Genomic DNA, 19,814 nt, shown 5'->3' with positions numbered 1-19,814 from the left:
GCATATATAATCTAACTGTCACTGCTGGAGTTCGGGGACGCATTTCCAGGCATGCTGGGAGCAAGGGGACAAGTCGTCGCACGGGGAGCAGACATAGGACGCGCTGGGGAGGAGGACCGGAAGCGTTTGGTCGGGGAGAGGGAGGCCGGAGGTAAGTTGGGACGGGAGTGGAATCGTGGACGCGCCGCAGCGCGGCGTGGAGGGAACTAGGGCTTCGTGGGGGGTAGCGGGGAGATCGTCTTCTTACAAGGGTCAGGCAAACTCAGTGTCAGTGGCAGGCGAAGGTCGTGGTGTCAAGGTAGAATCCGTCAGGAGATCTTCGTAATAAAGGGGGCAGGCAAGGCTCGTGGTCGTGGATTCTAGTCAGCTGGGCGTGGGAAAACAAGGCTAGCGTCTCTGGGGAATAGATTCAACTCAAAGAGCGGGCAGCGTCTCCTCGGGGCTACCTGACTTTTATACTCTACGCTGCCCGCTCTCGTTTCCGCTTCCGGGTCGCCGTCTCTCTGTCTGGTCTGGTGCTCTCTGGTGGGCTGGAGGTGTATTGGCTGTGACACTAACTCATGTTGTTTAACCTGATACATGTGTGGGATACAAACATGGGTTTCATATACGACAGGGTCTGCACCCAGACGTTTAAAGAGCGCTAAGGTTATTGAGCATGGCAGTTAATAAAGATTGTTTACATTAGATTACACAATAGATTTTTTTACCTTTTGCTGGTTTAGAACATCACTGGTGAAGCAGACATCATAAGGTTCAGCATCCTCACATCAGAAATCTACAATCATACAATACAGCAATGTTTAGATAACTGAATTGAATGAAAAAGGATTCTAAATCACTGAAACACAATTTGTTGAAATTACAAAAATAAGTGCCATTTTCAATAATTATCTTCATAATGTACCTCCCACTGCACCCATTTAAACCCACTCATTTAAACCAGATCCCAGTTGGACCATGCGTAGCCTAAAAATTACTGATTAGTTCTGGATTTTAAAAAAACAGCTTAGTATAGTGCAATTATGACACACCAATGTGTCCTGTACATTAAGTAAAGAACTCTAAAGAGACGTGAATTTAGTCTGGAGATACTGGGAAGCCAATTATCTTTGCTCAGGTATCTGGCATTCTCAATCGGCCTGACTTTCATTTGCTTACAATAGGTTCAGTCCCTATGACTCATAATATTTCATTTTTTCTATAAAGAATTTCATTAGCTAGTTGATTTTTACAATGAAATGTAAAATGTAAAAATGATCCTTGTTGGTGTGCTAAATTTTACCTGATCTGTAACTTAAATTCTAATTGTAATTTATGTTTCAACATTGTCAGAAATCCTATGATGGCTGTCTCAGAGTGGAGCATCCTGTAATTGGTAGATGAAGGCATTTTTGGAATTCAGATGATTTCATAAGTGTGCAATTGGATGGCAATTCAAGGAAAATAACATATCTTACATATTAACTATGCTGAAATTTCAACAACAACTTGCATCACAACCAAAAGAGAATGGGTTATGATTCTGTCCCTGTACCCTTAATTTGTCTACTTTTTTTTATTCCGTTTGATCATTTGTATTCCAGAGGTTACGCTGGTGCAGTGCCAAACACATGCAATGCCCGGGGTTAGGTAGGTAGCAGCTCCAGTTTTAATTTAATAATGTGTGTTTTCAAATGTCTAGAAGGTTGATTCTCACACAGTCACGCAGTAGTGGATGTCGGAAATAGTAAAAAAAAATCAAGCATATTCATTTTCAAGCAAACTGCCCGAAAGCCAAAGGCAGCAATCAACCAGTTTTGAGAATCACAATGACCTCAGTGACAACACCATTTTAACCTTCAAAACCCTAGGAATGCGTTTCCAGTATATGTCACACTGCTCATATAGTGGTGATTTATTACGGTCCAACCATGTACAGTGCTGTGGGGCATCCAGCGTACCCTTTGAATGAGTGATGATGATATTTAGATGAAAGAGGGTGGCCAGCAATGAACCCATGTCAGGCTCATTTATGATGCAAATGTATTCCCGTTTACATGCTAATTTATTCATCTGAATGCATCTGTATTCATTCATCAACCTCAAATTGTGCGAATCCCCTGAGAACTAACTAAGATTTCAAGTTAGGACAAATAATAACGATATATAAAGACACGAGATTTCGAGAAAGGGGCTGTGGCCAAGGCGGAGAGTGTAATCTGTTCATGTTTTACATCGTGGGTCACTGAGAGCTTGTTCCTGATGCAACAAATGACTGCATGACTTGTGCCAGCGTGTTTGCTTTCAGCATCAGCAGCCCCATTCTGGTATGCACTTCTTGTGTTTTTTGCACTGGTGCATAAAACGCGTCACCAAATGAGTGTGGCCAAGCACTCTCAGCAAATTTACAAGCCCTAATATGGCACATCCGGAAGAATACTGTCAGCATGGCGCACAGAGGAGCCAATCTGTTTATAGCAGTGCAAATAAATGTTGCGCGCAAAAGCTGAGAAAGCTTGCAAATAGGAGGCTCTGCAACATGAATTGTGCACTAGAAGTATGCAATAGGAGTGCTTCAGATTCAATATTGATTTGGCAGGTTGTTTTTCCCTCAAATGTTAGCTTAAGTAATCATTGTGAGGGTTTGTTGGTTGGGCTTCGTGAGATGAATGGTGAGTGGTCCCTAAAAGGCTGTCAGTGTTCATTTAGAAATGCTGCCCTGATAAGGTCATCCACCCTGGATCCCTCGGCTCCAGCTGTTTACCATGAAAGAAGCAGTAAATGCACTACACCTCTGCCGCATCTTCTTCACTTTATCTTCATTGCAACTTCAGTACCTGCTGCATTACATGTCTAATGTTCTCTCAGTTCTCATCATTTTTAGACAAAGGGGATTAAAATCTAATTATTACAGAGTAATGGTAGTTACATAACCAAAGTCCTTATCGTGAACAGATTATCAGATGTGGATATGTAATATATTATCAATGTATTCAAAGAGGCAAAATGACCACTTATTTTATGCCTTCAGAGTTCATACATAATATTTGAGAAGAAATACTTGAGGAAGAAATATTTTAATGACTGCAATCTTAAGTAAAAAAAATTACAGTTTGTCTGGTGACGTCTAAATGCACTCATTTATTGGTCCATATTGCATTTAATAAACTTTTGCAACCTACATTTTCACCTATTCTTTCTTTGTGTGTTAATAAATGCTGGTTCAGGTGTTCTTCTCATTCTTTCATATAGACAAAAGACACTTTATTAAGGCAAAGGGCAATGTGTCATGCATGTTTTAATTTCCCTGGTGTTTGATCATCACCCAATTGCACATTCGTTTTTTTTTTTTTTATCCCTTTTGATCAATAAACCATGTGTCCTGGTTCAGAGTGAACAACAGTGGAACTGCAAGGGAAATCTTATCAACATCAAGCAAATGTGCACCAGCAAACATTCTGACTTATTGCTGTATGTCTTAAGTAGATTCTCTACACACATAACAGAACTGCTCAGAGTGAGCATAAAAAGTGAGTTTAAACAAAGTGCTTTATAACTATATTGTAATTATATTGTAACAACAAAAACCATTTTAATGATAAAACCGTAATAATCATAGATGTATTAGTACAAAACATCAAATACTAAACAACAAGTATTTTTTAAATAAGTACAGGAAGTTCTGCTTTATATCATTCCTAGGCCCTGCTATAACATTACCTGCCACCAGAGGTCAGTCGTAGTTCTGCTTTCTTGCCACTACACCACCACGATATACGATTCAATTTTCAAATGAAAAACCACAACAAATTGTGATTTTCAATTCTTAGTGGCAGAGATGGGACATTGCTTTATCAAAATGCAATAGCTTAATTTATTTCAAATGTTTCCTGACATTGCATCTACATATATTACAAAAGCCCCCGCGTGTTTTAATTGCAGACTAGTGGCATTTTTGCTCCAAAAAGTTGTTGAGTTGTGAAACGGGACAGACATTAGGGTCAGACATAATTACTGTGAATAAAATTAATATCGATCACAGATGAAAAAATATAGAAATTAATGGTAGTTTTTAAGAAATAATATAAATATCCACTAGAGGGCAATGTGTAACAGAACCATTTGTTTCAACCATTTGCCCTAAAAGGGTAGAACAATATTTTTGTGAGGGTTTCCCATCATATAACTCAGCAGACTCAACTTCTTGTGCTGAATTAGGTGGGTGTGAGCTAAGAAACAAAGATGTTGCTACAGCCCTGCAGAAGAGCAGTTGAGACCAGTAGTGCACAGCACTTCCCATGGAAAAGCTGCCTCCTTTGTTTTAAATGAGCAAATAGGCCTTTGACTGGTTAATTAACGCAATGATTAATGTGGCCAAAGCAATGAATACCTACTCATTTAATTAACAAACATCATTGTGTAAACAGAGTAGTAACTAGGATGTGCTTCTTTTCTTCATATTCAACATGCCTGAACCAGTCTGAAATCAACTGAAACATAGCTGTGTAGAAAGAGAAGTCAGTCACGTTGACTCTGAGACCCCAATGGTCCTGTGTCTATTCTGATTTATTTTTAACATGCAAATTATAGTCAGAAACAACACAACATTTACATTTATGGCATTTATCAGACGCCCTTATCCAGAGTGACTTACAATCAGTAGTTACAGGGGACAGTCCCCCCTGGAGCAACTTAGGGTTCAGTGTCTTGCTCAGGGACACAATGGTAGTAAGTGGGATTTGAACCTGGGTCTTCTGGTTCATAGGCGAGTGTGTTACCCACTAGGCTATGACCACCCTGCTCCAGGACCCCAGCCATGTCAGTTTTAGACTATTTTTATTAATTAACTTTAAAAAAAAAAAAACAGGTTTTCCTCATGCTTACATGCTTTTATGATTGTTGTTTTATGATTTCTTACACAAGTTTGTAAGTAGAATATAATACAATATATTAAATGTGTACTGCATGTTTACTACATTTCATTGTAAAGCTTGGTTTTGCGTGACTTATCTTAGCTTACAAGTAATTATGTGAAATATACATAACTTAAATTCTGGATGAATTGAGATTAGGTGAAAAAAGAAGCTTATAGGCTTGTGTAGACTCAAGTCTATTGCATTACATGTAGTGTAAGTAATCATAAAACAACAATCATAAAAGCATGTAAACATGAGGAAACCTTTTTTGTTTTAAGTTAATTAATAAAAAATAGTCTAAAACTGTCATGGCTTGGGTTCTGGAGCCCACGTGCAGACATGGCTGAAGTTGGAGAGGCGGCCAGAGGACTCAGCGTCGCTTGGGATCCAACAGAGAGGCAGAGAGGGAGGGGAATTGTGAGCGGATGCACTTGTGAGCACGGATCAGATCTGGTTGTTGCTCTGTGGCAGGAGAAATGAACAGTACACAGGCTGGGTCAACCATGGTGTCGCTGTAGCAGAAGGCAGCAGGAAGAACTGGTGAATCAGAGGTCAAGGCAGAAGAATAGTCAGGTGCACAGCGATCGGTCGGCAACATCAGCGTCAGAACATGAACAGGTAAGGGCAGTCCAAAAGATTAGTCAGGGGCAGTCAGTTGACGTGAGGCAGCATCTAGCCAGGTATAACGGCTTGCAACACCGGAGCAAAAGAACAACGAGCTTGAGTGTCCAAGATGGCCACTGGTGGGCCTGGTGGTGGAGTGGCAGCTGTGATAAAAACAATCACTAAAAATTAGTTATAGATGTCTGGTTAAAAATATATATATATTTGAAGAAAAAATGGATATGTCTCCATTTATGTGTCTGTTGTAGATTAAAATACATTCTTATTTATTTACTGTTATACATATAGTGATACAATTTAGAATGGTGAATATAAAATTTCTCTATTGGGAATAAAACACCCTTCCACTGGCCTATAGTCTCATGAAATCCCACTTGCAGTGTGGTTTGATCATCAAAAGGTTGGACGTATTGCCCTATCTGGGATTCTCTCCTTTAATTGAAGCGACTCCTGACAGAGCGCTGCCCCATCTGCTGTGTAAATCACTTCCTAATTCAGTGGTAGGCAGTGGAGGCAACCCTCAATTAAGCACCACTGATTGTTCCTTCGGAAGAGCTCAGTACAACCCGTTTCCTGCAGAACCCTCAGGATGTTGTATTGTCTATGTAGCAGCAGGTTTTTGGGTCAGAGTGGAGCATAACCAGTACACTGGATTTTGCTTTAGCCTGGAAATAAAAAAAAAAAAACCTGCCGAGACCCTCATTCTTCCTTTGCGGCCTTTCCACACAAATTACAGCCTACGCTCTCATTATATTTATCAGTCATGATGCTGCCAGTGGCGTGCTGTATATAACTGAAGACAAATACAAACAAATGAGGTTGGTGCACGTTCGTATCTCCAGGAGACTCAGCCTGTGGCTCTGTTTTTAATGGTTGCATGACAGCCTGCCTCTGATCGTCCAGCCCAAAGCATCCTGGAGTGCTGAAATGCTTAATGTTTCATCATTTTGCATGATCAGATATGGGCACAGCATTCTGGTGTCTTTTTTTTTTTTAAAGACAGAGAACCACGACACTAGAGGAAGAGGAGGAGAAAGGGGAGGAGGATGAGGAAGCTGTTTAATCACCTTGCAGGGAGTCCCTGCACCAAGCAAATATTAACATAATTAATCATTGTCCAAATGTCACTCACTGAAAAAGAGCCTGAGAGGCTGTGCAAACAGTTCTGCTATTCTGCAACCAATGTGCACATGCACACTTGCTGAATGTAATTTATCCAAGGCCACTGTCCCCTGATGCTGTTCAGAGTCCTAATGGTGGCACAGAGGTGCACACGGTGCCTCCCGACAAAGCGTTTTAAAATCAAACAAATTGTTCTCCACATAAACGGCTTAACTTGTGCAACGAACAGTTATAATAATGCTGTATTGGAGATCAGCTGGGAACACCAAAAGTTGGACAAAACTGGTGACCTTGTCTTCTGCTTTTTACGTCCCTCCTCAGAGTGTCTGCTTACACGCTGAATAGCACAACTACATTGTCTATTCTTTCACCACCTTATAAAGTACACTGCCCAGAGCAAGAAAAACCATAATAAAAACATTATATATAACATTATAATCAGAAGCTTATGGATAAAAGTCTGCATGACCAGTGCATGGCCTAGAAAGCGCTTTGATGAATTTCTGCTTTTAATGAGTCCTTCTGTTTGGTCTGTTGATAATCAAGGATTTTCTCACAGTAAAAACCTGCAGGGTCAGAGGGAATTTGGCTTTGAACCGTAACTTGCTTATGCCTGGGATCTAATTACCATCTGTGTGAAATTACTGTACATTCAAAGCTTGTGGAAAAAAAAAAGACACAGATTAAGCAGAGCTTAAATATCACCTTGGCTGTGCTGTTTGATGATAATGAAAGAGGTTGGCCACATTCAGACACATTTTCCATCAAGTGACATTCTTTGGTGGCTGTCAATGCGTTTTGTCAAAAAAAAAAGAAAAATCTAAACCCGACTTTGAGATAAATCTGGGCACTGACAACTCGTCCAATGTTGCTGATCCAGACGGTTTTAGACTGGCTGTGTCTTTGTATATGTGTAAGTGGTCGGATTTGACATGCATGGAGGCTTCACCAAATTCATTCAAATGACTTTTCATGTCAAAGGTCTATGACAGTGAGAGAGAAGTGACAACGAATAGCCAAGTCCGTACTGTACTTTTGCTGCTTTTTCCTATAATGGCAACATCATACACAGCATCTTGCTATTATACTCATTACATATTTCTTAGAGGTGTAAAATAATCTATTCTCTTGAGTACTGTCAAACCATTTGTGAAAGTGAAAGAGAAGTGATTGTCATTGTGATCAACTGCAGCACACTACGAAATGTGTCCTCTACATTTAACCCATCACCCTTGGTGAGCAGTGGGAAGCCATGACAAGCGCGCGGGGAGCAGTGTGTGGGGACGGTGCTTTGCTCAGTGGCACCTCAGTGGCACCTTGGCAGATCGGGTTTCCAACCAGCAACCTTCTGATTATGGGGCCGCTTCCTTAACTGCCACCACTGCCCCTACTGTGTCAAATAAAAAAATATATATATCATCATATTTATTATTATGATATGTCTCAAGTAAACAACTCTTTTGCGACTGCATGTTTAGGACATACCTATACATATACATTTACAATCAATATTTATTGCCTCTTTGGACAGGCAGAGCTCTCAGCTTCTCCAGGTTATTAGTAGAGTTCTCTGTGAAAAGCCAAGGATACTATTAAAATTATGGGTCAGGTATTGGTATTCCATGAAGGTGAAAATATCTTTTTTCCATTTTGTCTTTATACCATTGGCTAATTTGGTTGTGTTTGGTTTTGCACTGCCCATTTTAAACCAATTTTTGGGCCAAACTTGTTTTAACTTCACATTATTCTAATGTTTGATTGTGTAGTCAGTTCTAAATGATTGTTTAGGGAAAGATTGCATGTTTCTCTTCAAAACCATGACTGGTTCTTATGGTATATCTACTTTGTATCCAGTGTGTCTGTCATGACCCGGTCCGGAAGGGGTTAATCCAGTCCGGGATCCGGACTCGAGTTTCACGTTAGTCCTGTGTAATGTTCCCTAATTGTTTTCATGTATAAAGCTGCCCTGTTCGTTTCTATTCAAAGTTGGGTCTATGTTATATTAAATGGTCACCAGCTGCCGGATGTCTTCCCTGTCCTGTTTGTCACCGATTAAACCCCGGTTTTGTGGCCTCATGCGAATGCGTCATTCTTCCTCATCATCTCTGTTCACCTGCCTCGTCATGCCACCATGGTTGTGACAGTGTCTATTGTTTATATAATGATACCATATACATTGTAAACATGTTTTATAACAAGTTGTCAAGTTGATGGTGTTTTACATTATTAGACAGTGTGTATTTATATGATATGTATTTATATACATATGGTAAAAAAAATTGTATTATTACAATAAATTGGGTGGGTAGTAGCCTAGTGGGTAACACACTCGCCTATGAACCAGAAGACCCAGGTTCAAATCCCACTTACTACCATTGTGTCCCTGAGCAAGACACTTAACCCTAAGTTAGGGCGTCTGCTAAATGCTGTAAATGTAAATTGTCAGAAGTTTGATTTTTGAAGTAAATTATGAATGGATGAATCATCATTATTTTTGGCATTAGGTTTGATCATGGCTGGAAATAGCCTCTACAATATTCTAGCAGACAATTGTGGTTTTTGACATTCTAACAAACTTTGTTGACCCAGACAGTTTTTTGAATATCCATTTGATATATCCTTGTATATGTTTAAGTTTAAGGATTTGTCATGGATGTCAGCCCCAGCAGTTTTCACCACAGGATTTATTTTTCAGCTTCACCAGCTTGAGCAAAAGCTACAAAGATGTGTGCATGCTCTGTGTAATTTATGTCAGGCATTTGTCTGTCAGAATATTTATATTAATGTAATCATCCTTGGATATATTAGCTAATTTGAGTATATATATATCTGTTTCATTGGGTATATTATATGTGTGTATTAATCATATTGTGTTATGGATGAGTTCTGTCTATATTAATTTTTTACTTTCTGAATCGGTTCACGTCCCTGCCTGTTCTATCCACATGTAATCAGTCCTGCTCATTATTTGTGCTTCTGACCACCTTCACTATCCGCAATGATGTCTTATTCAGCACCAAGGCCAGGTCCTCTTCACACAGTGGCAGGTCTCAGGTCAGCTCAGTGTTTAATAGTTTCCAGAGTACATTCCAAAATTTCTATTTAAGTCGAACTTTCACATTTTGCCTTTAGAGGGGAGCTACACTGGGAATGTTCATGGTAGCAGTTTATCTTACATTAATTGTAATGTATTTCCATAATAATGACTCATCATGACTTAATAGATAATTATTAGAAATAACAACACAGAAAGACTATTATTGCAATATAACAAACAAAACTACCCAAAATAGCAAAATAAGAAAAAAAGTATCTCCTTGGTTTCTGGCTCCATGCGGTCACAGGCGATTTTCTACATTTAGGTGAAACAATGGCTTAGAACAGGCTGTGGGGCCTGTTCGAGTTTCAGCAGCTGTGGATCTTCAAACAACATTGTTTACTTGCTTCACTGCCTAATCCAATATATTCAGAAACATGGAGCTAAGCTGTTCCAGTTTGGTGTATTTATTTGTTTGTTTGCTAAACAGGATTATTCCGGTTTGTTACGAATCTCGAGGGACATGTAATGGAGAAGAAAATTGTTTTGACACATATATGGCCTAAATGTTGCAAACAAATGGAAGAGGCAGGACCAAAAAGAAAATGCGCTCAGATTCGTCTTTCGCAGCTTTGTCCTCTGCTGTCTTATTTCCCTTTCTTCTTCCATCCTTCAGATCGATTTGCGATTCAGTGACCAAATGTGTCTTGTTGTATGAAAGGGTGAATCTCTCACTGGAATAAAGACATTATTTTCCTCTCAGATGTGAGTGATCTCCTGTGTGTGGTGGATGTTTGCATTTTTCTTGTTGGTTGCTTCATTCAAGGCTTCTACCGTGCAGTTTCTGATGCTGGGTCAACCTAATAAAGTAACATGTTGCAGAACGAGCTCATGTTTCTAATAAATTTCAACATTAGTACACAGAAGGTCATTAATGCTTTTTATTAAATTGTTAACAAATCAGCAGGCTGAAAAACTTTACATTTTCATCATTACAAAACAATAAGTTAAGAATAATTTCACTCTGTCCCCAAGTTAATCTTCTTCTTATTATTCCCAAACAAGAGATTATGGAGGGTACAACTCTTCAGAACTTGCAAGAGGTTTACTACAGAACTAAGTAGAATTTGATGCAGGATTATGAAGATCTTGATCAAAAGTATAGCAGACATAATTATATTTCAAACCCATGCAGTGATATCGTGGTGACAGACTGGATAACATTATGGCAGACATTCTATAGAGTAGGCTACGCTCGACACAGATTCTGTCAGTCGTGAGCCTCCAATCATGGCATACAAGACAAGATGTGTAATGGGCTTAAATGAAGTAAAGTAACCTGAAATAAATTCCCTAAACTCACGGAGAGGTTCTCCTTTCCCAGGTGTTGTGTAGAGCAGAGGCACAATGTGGCATCTGCAGTCAAATCATTCAGCTTTGGGCCAGATTTTACTAGTGATAAATAAGTATGGCATAGTTTTTTTTTTGTTGTTAGTTTAGTGTCAGGTATATACAGCTGGCATAATAGTATCAAACTGATAATTTATGAGACTAAAATTGTTGCCAAGAAACACATGATAGATTTCTGATATTATTTCTCAGAATATACTAATGTTTTAGCAAGACTCTTCATTCTCCAGAGTCCCTTTGCTGTTTGTTCAGCAGAGCCCGGAGAGACTGGAAATTGAAATACAGGCACTTTCCTAAAATGATTTTAAAAAATGGCCACTCATAGTGACAGATTATTCATACATGGATTCATACAGACATTGTGGTGTATATACATTCATACAGCTATATTCCCTTCTCTGTTCTGCATAATATATTATACATGATACACACCATCCAAATATATTTATGGTTTTACTGATTACTGATTTGCAGTTCTGGTAACAAATTATGTTCAGCTGTAGCTCCAAAGTGTGATATGAACAAATTAAAGCCAAGCAACATACAAAAGCCAACATAGGTTGCCCATAATAATTATCATATATGGTTATCAATAGTTTACTTATTGGGTATCAACAAAGTTTTAATATTCAAATTGCCTTCTTCTTCACATAGTAATGTTATAGTGATCATTACTCCACTGAACAGATCAAAAAAAGACTAGCATCGAACACAGTAAAAGTGCTCCACTATCCACACAGGCTGCTACATCCGACACTACGCTTTTTATTTATTCAGAACACTGATATTTCCCCTTAGATTTCTGCCTACCACTCTCATAAAAACATTATTTGTCTGGGAAAAAAAAGCATTTAAACACTTGTGAACAACACAACACATATCCTATGCAAGCCAGTTGATTTTTTTTTCAGTTTTGAGTGTTTTCTTAATTGAATGCTTTCCCTCTTTATGTTAAGGCAACATATACAGTGGTATATCTGGAGCAACATGGCACAGTTTTAAATATTAAAACTGAAGCCAAATTGCATAAATTATATGGCATGTAATTTACACTGTGGATCAAAAGGTAATCAGAGCACTATCATGTTTTTAATCTATGGAATCCCTATTGCAATTGACAAAATTAAGTTAAAATTAAAACATAACATTTAACATCTGCTGTTACATAGAAAAATGCTTTTAGGTCATTTCTAAAACATCAACCTTGGGTGTCGATTCAGTGGTGCAACAGCAAGTGTTTCATACATTTTATTTGGAAAATATTGTAAACAAAACTTTTAAAATATACTGAAGGTGCATAACCTACTGCACAGCACTGTGACCTGCAGTACGTTTTTCTAAGTCCATGGCAACAAGGGAGTTAGTTATTAAAAAGTTCACCCAGGCCCCTCCTCCTTTATCAGCCGACGTTGCAGAAGCCTCATCTGAGCCTTCACATGCATATTTACAGTTGAGCAAAGGAGACCGCATTTGTACGTTCCTCACGGCCTTTATCGGGGGTAAGATGACAGCGTGTGACACCACCATTGTCATCAGGTGAGGCAGACGTCAGTCCTGTGTCCATTTCATGGGCCATCGGGGGAAGAGGGAGTGCCTGCTTTTCAGGAACAGCATTGGGGGCTAAAGCGTTGTGTAAATGTACACGAAGATGATGACCACCAGGTTGAGGATGGTCCCGACGATTCCCAGCATGGCCAGAATGGACTCTTCCTTGCCTTCCTTGTCTTGAATTCCTTTTTCCTCATCACTGAGAGTAGTGTTTACCATTTTCCCAGAAAGAGACTGCAGCTTTCCTGTTAGACCAGTCTGCCAAAGGGATAGAAAAAAATAAATGTCAAAGCAAATCAGCGAGCAGCATTAACCGAGAGCAGAGAAGATGCAAAAGAAGACAGGGACAACTTAAACAAAAAGTTAATTCTTAACTGCATTTATGACTGTGCTGCCTCTCCATTCCATTTCCCGAATGTGTATGCGTGTGTCTGTGTGTGTGCCTACGTGCGTGTGTGTACACACACATACAGTACAGGTCAAAAGTTTGGACTCACCTACTCATTCAATGTGTTTTCTTCATTTTCATGACCATTTACATTGTCAAGTTGGAAAAACATGAGTCTGTGTGTTGTGAAGATATCAGATGGATGGACTTTGAAAAAATGGGCAAATTTCAAGGATGTATGTACTTTTAATGATGTGAGTCAATTATCCCTGCATAAATAAAGTGTGCATTTGACCTCCCAATACAAGAATACAGAGATGTTGATTGAGAGGATTTTTGTTTTGTTATATTTATGATTAAAAGTGTTTTCTTTGGTCAACATTTTCCATATTCAACCATATTCTGAAAAAAAATCCACACAATGAATTATGGAATAGGTTGAATAACAAAGGATTCATCAGATGAGTCCATCTTGGTCACATTTAAAGGACCTTTTCAACTGGGACTGCCTGACTAGGCCACTTACATCACATCTGTTCTTTGTATTCGTCATGAACTGAGTTCACAGAAACCTCAATACCTGAAAGTTCATTGTCCAATTATTTTAACTCAATATTTGAAAATATCTCAATATTTGATTCTGGCCTTGGCCGCATGGTGGCATGGAGGTTAGTGAGGAGGTCTCACACATCCTACTTCACAAGTTTGAGTTTGCAAGCTTTCCCCATCTTGACAGGGGAACTGGAGGTGTGTTTTACCTCTAAAATTACCAGTTGGATCTTTTTCATGTGACTCCTGAATGACAATTGTTCATTCCTTTCAACAATAAAAAAAAAAACGAAATAAAACTATTAGTAGAGCAATTTGGACTTAAAAAAAGACTTAAATCAAATTTCCAGTAGTGATTATATTATAGGAACTCAATATCAAGACAAGTCAAGAATGAGATAGAAGGGAGTAGATGCTCATGCCACAGGTCCTGTGAAAAGTCTCAGCCTCCAAGCCCTGACTCCAGACACAGTGCAGCGCTTTTGATTCTTATTGTCCTGGATGGTTGCCCTGGCAAATAAGTTGGCCTGTACCATAATGAAAAGCCCACACCTTGGAGGAATTTGTGATTGACACTTCAGTCATCGTGAGGATAGCCCTCTATGAGAAATGAGACTCTTGCTTGTACAGTATATCCCTGAAAAGGGGCCTGGAGTAAAAAAGAAATAAATCAGCTCAAAGAGCACCTTGCAATTCAGACCCCCTTGTCCAGTCAGTGGTCATTTTATGTTAAAAAAAGAGATTGTTTTTTAACAACTGTGAGGATCAGCTGGATCAACGGATCTGCTTAGTGCTTTCAGTTTACAGAGGCCACTTTTCTGAGAACGTCCCTTCATAATGCATTACAAATACATGTGCCAATGCATAATATTTCAATGCACTGACTTAAATATGTATTTTTAATATTACTTAATTTAAAGCAAGGTAATGTTCCAGTGATGCCTGCTGCAGTTCATAAATTCCTGGAATGAATAATCACTTCTGTAAAATGTGTCTATAATGTATTAGAGTCATCTACATGTCATCTCTATTATACAGTATCATGTCGTGTATGGTGCTGAAATGATTTTGAGCTTTAACTGACTCTGTGAAGTATGATACATGTGATTGTAAAGCGTGAAAAAGACAACAGTGATGGGAGATGTTAATGACCGCCTACCATTTGAAACAATTACGATAAAAGTGCCTAGTCCGTGCCATCAGAAATAGGTCATTTTAATATGCAGAAGAAGATATAGTCCCAGCATGATTCTTTTGCAAAGACCGCCTTCATTCAGCTGCCAGCAAAACCGGCATTTAACATTCAGCTGGCATCTGCCCCCATCCATCACAATAGAGAATACCAGCGCATCCGCCTCTTCTGACAATGAAGCCATTTCCATATGACTGTTTGCTGTAATTAACATCAGGGACATGCACATGGTTATCACTCATTCGCAAACCCGCCCGTAATGTATTTGAATTGTGTGGAACCAGCAAGGTCTATATGATGTGATATAAGTTTTGGTCCACTGGTTGTGTCTAGCTGGAACAACAGTCATCAAGATCTGGACAGTCACTGGACAGAATCGTTTAAATGGATTTTACAACTCTGACTCAAGTAGTCTTTATTCAGCTCAACACTATAAATGAGGAGGGAAAATTACTGTAATTCTGGTTTCTCTTAACCTGCATATTTCCTGGTTGTCTTGCTTACAATATGCACATTAAAAATGTCCCTTCATTGTCCAGCCAGCACAGAATAAACCGTGTTTCCCTGAATCTGAGCGCCGCTTCCTTGTGCCACATATTGCATGCGCCTCCACGCATGAAGGCGGCTGCTCACAGCTGAAACAACCAATGGCTGTGTGGGAGCTGAGGACCAGCCAAAAAAACTGGTTTAGCCAAAAGGGAAGCTGCTCACCCCCATCAAAAAGTCTGGACAGCATCCATAGGCTGTCAGAGGCCGGTTGATACTATATAATTTCATGGCACTCAGGGTGTGTTTAGTGACTGTAGGTTGTAGAGTCATGAAACCCGCGACTACTTTCATCCCTCCAACAACGTCACTTTCCCTCCTGACACAGCACCTCATCTTGCTGCTCATATTTCCTTTGTGGCCTTTGAAATGATTGCATTTATATTTATTTAGTGGTTTGACCATTATAGGTTCACTCACACTTAACACAATGGTAGTTATGAGGTGCTGACTGTGGGTTTGTAGAATTTGTTGACCATAATATTATGTTAAAATTATGACTAAAAAAGATTATCTATATTTATGGCATTTACCAGACGCCCTTATCCAGAGCGCCTAATAATCAGTAGTTACAGGGACAGTTCCCCTGCAGACACTCAGGGTTCAGTGTCTTGCTCAGGGACACAATGGTAGTAAGTGGGATTTGAGTATGATATATTAATTTTTAGTTCTAGAAATATCAAAATTTAATGTACCCAGTATATACAAAGTCCTATATATTCTTTTACATTTTACACTAATGAAATGGTGGATAAACTCTAAACCGCAGATCTTTTCAGTAGAATGAAAGAAGAATATTATGGTGGGCCCTTGTTTGAGGTGCACAAAGCGCAGTAGTTCACATCACAGATGCGCTGGTTAGCAAGCTGCAAAGAGAGTACAACTGCTTTATTGAGCAGACTGAAAATTCGACTAATTAATGGCACCTAATGGATAAAACTTTTGCTGGCTTTTCCTTTTTTAAAGAATTAACCTTGCAAAAGTCCTAAAGACCTGCTGAATGGTTAACGTATGCAATTACTCACTAACAAATGAGAGCTGGAAGCTAGAATCTTCCCCAGAGACACACTTAACCCTGCGATATCATTTGCATTATACTTACTCCTCAAACTAGCAGTTAGATGGAAAAATATTTTACATAGAAATTTGAATGTATTACAACAAAAGAATTTTTGAAAAAACATTGATATTCCTTAAGCAATATGAACAGGACAAGAAACAACTACAACAAAAGTGGCACAATCCTGCGAGACGGAATGAGACCGGACAGAATGTGGTGTCGTACCTGGGGAGAAAAAAAAAAGAAAAGAAGTCCATGGTCTCCAGCTACACCTAATCAGAATTAACCTCTGTGGAGCACTGAAGTGTGAAACCTTCTCTTGCTTGGCTTGTTCAGCGTGCACCAGGCGTCCCAAGACGCTAACCGCCTCTGACAGCAGGAGTTGCTTTTGGCATTGTTTTAAAATGGGATTAAAATAAGCAAGCCCTAATGTAGACACACACAATATACTGACGGTGAGTGCGACAGACAGAGAGACAGACAGACAGACAGGCTCATTGATGCACAATCAACCAATCTAACATATTTTTGTTGCATATATTAGTTTTATTTTTTCAGACAGACCTACATTGATTAGCATGTGTCGTGTCAAAATATAGACATTTCATTTTGAAGGAAGTTTTTTCCCCCACAGATATTTATGAATTAAGCTTGAAAGTACCCATCTAAAGTAAGAAATCAATTAATCTTTAACTCAGTTCATGTTTAGCTGTGTCACTGTAAATAAACCCCCCCCAAAAAAGTTTGAAAAATATACTTCATTTTGACCTTGACACTTAACATAATCATAAAAGACAAAATAATGGCCATCATTTACAATCTGATAAGGAAGAGACCAAAAATATGTCACCATATGTCACCACAATCCGCTATCTGTAGGTGTTCTGCGGTGATACCTGTTGTCACAGAGCATCAACGACTGCCACATACATGCACCTTCAGTGTAAAAGATCCAGAAAGAAAAGCGCCGTCTTACCTTGCACAGCATCAGGAGGAACATAAAACAGGACATGCTGCGAGGGATCGCCTTTCTGTGGCGTACAGACATCCCCGGAAACTAAGGGAAAAGTCGACTCTGCTCATTCTTCGGCTGGAAAGGGAGGATGCGTGTACCGGAGAGGTTCACTTCTTCCAGCCCGTCCGACTGTTCCCATGCAAAGACAGACTCTCCGATGCCGAATCTCATCTCACCAGCACCTGACTTCAGCCTGTCTCCTCCAGACTTTCACGCTATCGCTTCTTCGCGGCAAAGTTGCAGCTGAGGGCGAACAGATGAGGGAAGAGGAGGGAGGGTGGATCATGTGCTCACCATTATCACCCTTATTTAATTGGTCCAAGCCTCACTTTCCCTTCTCCAAAAAAAAAAAATCCATTTGGACCAAAGGCTCAACAAATTCCAACTAAAAGTTTCATGTGTTCTGAAGTGTCCCATTTATTTGAAATGTTGCCTGGAGTTCACTTTCAGAGAGTTTCATCCAGCACCTGCACCTCTGAAGGCGGAGAGGGGAGTGTGACCCGGAGCTATTTGACTGCTTCGGCAGCGGAGTGCGAAATGCGAGCGCCGGCTTGGAGGGGGAGCTGTACCACACACTCACGCCGCCACTGCCACGCTCCAGAGGCAGGAGGCATCCCCTGTTCCCTCTGCCTCGCATATTAATGGAGCAGGGGTTGCCTGGCAACCAGCTCAGGAGAGCCACCAAATGCCTGACAACGAGAAGCTTTTCTGACAGCAGCCGTGATGAACGACTCTCCAGCCACATTTTTACATAAAAAAAAAAAAATAATAATATATATGTGTGTGTTTTAATTTTTTTTTAAAGAAACATTCAGACAAGCTCACTGCCATTCGTTAGCTCTGGGGACTGCGGGAGAAGTGGGGGCTTTGTGTCATCCATGGTGCCACCAGAGCCAAGTGGACCAGCACAGTCCCCCGCCTCAAAACGAGTTTCTCGTTGGGCCAGCAAAGGTTCTACAATCCAACGAACGCTCACCAGGGACCCCTCTGCTTCTTTCAAGCTTCTCCTCGCTCAAATTCTCCCTCCCAGCCTCTTCTTCCTTTTGTCTGTCTCTGTAGAAAAACACAATGCGCTTTACATGAGAAACTCCGGTCATGCTCTTCAGAAGCATGTCACTAAATCATGATTCGGTGTGGGCTGTTATGTGTAAAAGCTCAGTCAGAGGGAGAGGTGTATTTGCTCATTTATTGATTCATACTAGATCACCATTAATGCAAATCTGTCTTTCCAATATTTTGCTTCATTGAAATCTTTGGTTGCTGTCATCTGAGCCCCATTCCTCAATAGCAAATTATCTGACTAAGAAAAAAATCTCTATGATGAGGCCCTGTCCCATCTCAGGACCTCAGGACCGCAGGACTGTCTAGGACATGTCTAAAAGCATGGTGAGCTCTCCACTAGACCGGGTGCTAAAACCTGTCCTGAATTATTTGGTGAGGGCTGTAAGATGCTGATGGGACCTGACACTGTCCGTCTTGTTTATTACTAAACAGTTTTGAGCAGAACCTTAGGCATCATGCCTGCACGTGGTATAAAGCAGTTCTATAAGGCACTTTACTTATGTAATGGTTGTTTATCCCTTACTTTGTGAGAACTTAGCTTGGACTTCAATCTGCTCCATTGCCTTCCATTGCTCTCACCTTGTGGGACACTCAATTGCGTGGTACCATTTCACTTCTTTTGTTGCTTCGGTCCCCTGCCTGTCCCTTGCCTTTGGGCATGGCAGGTGCTGTCACACAATGTAATAGTGCCACCCTCTCCATCCATCTGTACCTTACCAGTTTAGGCTAAAGTAAACGTTTTTTACCAAAGATGCTGCCACACCTCATTTGTTTCCTTTTTTTTACTGACATCTCATTGTTGACTCAATTTTTCCTCTGGCTGAATGCTAATACTGTACATTAATGCAACCCAAATGGACATTTTGATAAATGCTGGTTCCATGGCAATGATCAAATTATGTCTTCTGCTCCAGAAAGCTCTTACAAATTAGATGGCCTCATAGTCTCTGTTTAGTGATCCTTGATGTGATTGGATTTATACATCAAGTTTTTTTTCCACAGACAATATTTTATTTTGTGGATAGGACAGTAATGGAAAAGTTTAAGGAACGGGAGAAGTCAAAACAAATTGCTTTAAGCCTTGACGTTGCTTTGTGCATGAAATGGCCTGGAATGGACAGCAATAAAAATGGAAATGTAAAAGGCAGCAGTCGGCATACAGAAATCAGCAGTCTGCATAATTTTATCACTTACTTTCATCCCCGCCCAGCGTTAACTAAACTGGAGTGTCCAAATATATCAGGACATTCAGAGGCATTAATCAGACGCTGTAACTAATCTCGATCCCAGCACTGCCTTGTAAGTGTCTGTTGATGCCGTCTAAACTGCTAAATCGGTTGTTAACTTGATCCAGTTTCTTCAG

The sequence above is a fragment of the Denticeps clupeoides genome, chromosome 1 (assembly GCF_900700375.1).
Source record: "Denticeps clupeoides chromosome 1, fDenClu1.1, whole genome shotgun sequence".
NCBI lineage: Eukaryota > Metazoa > Chordata > Actinopteri > Clupeiformes > Denticipitidae > Denticeps > Denticeps clupeoides.
This window is presented reverse-complemented; position numbering follows the sequence as displayed.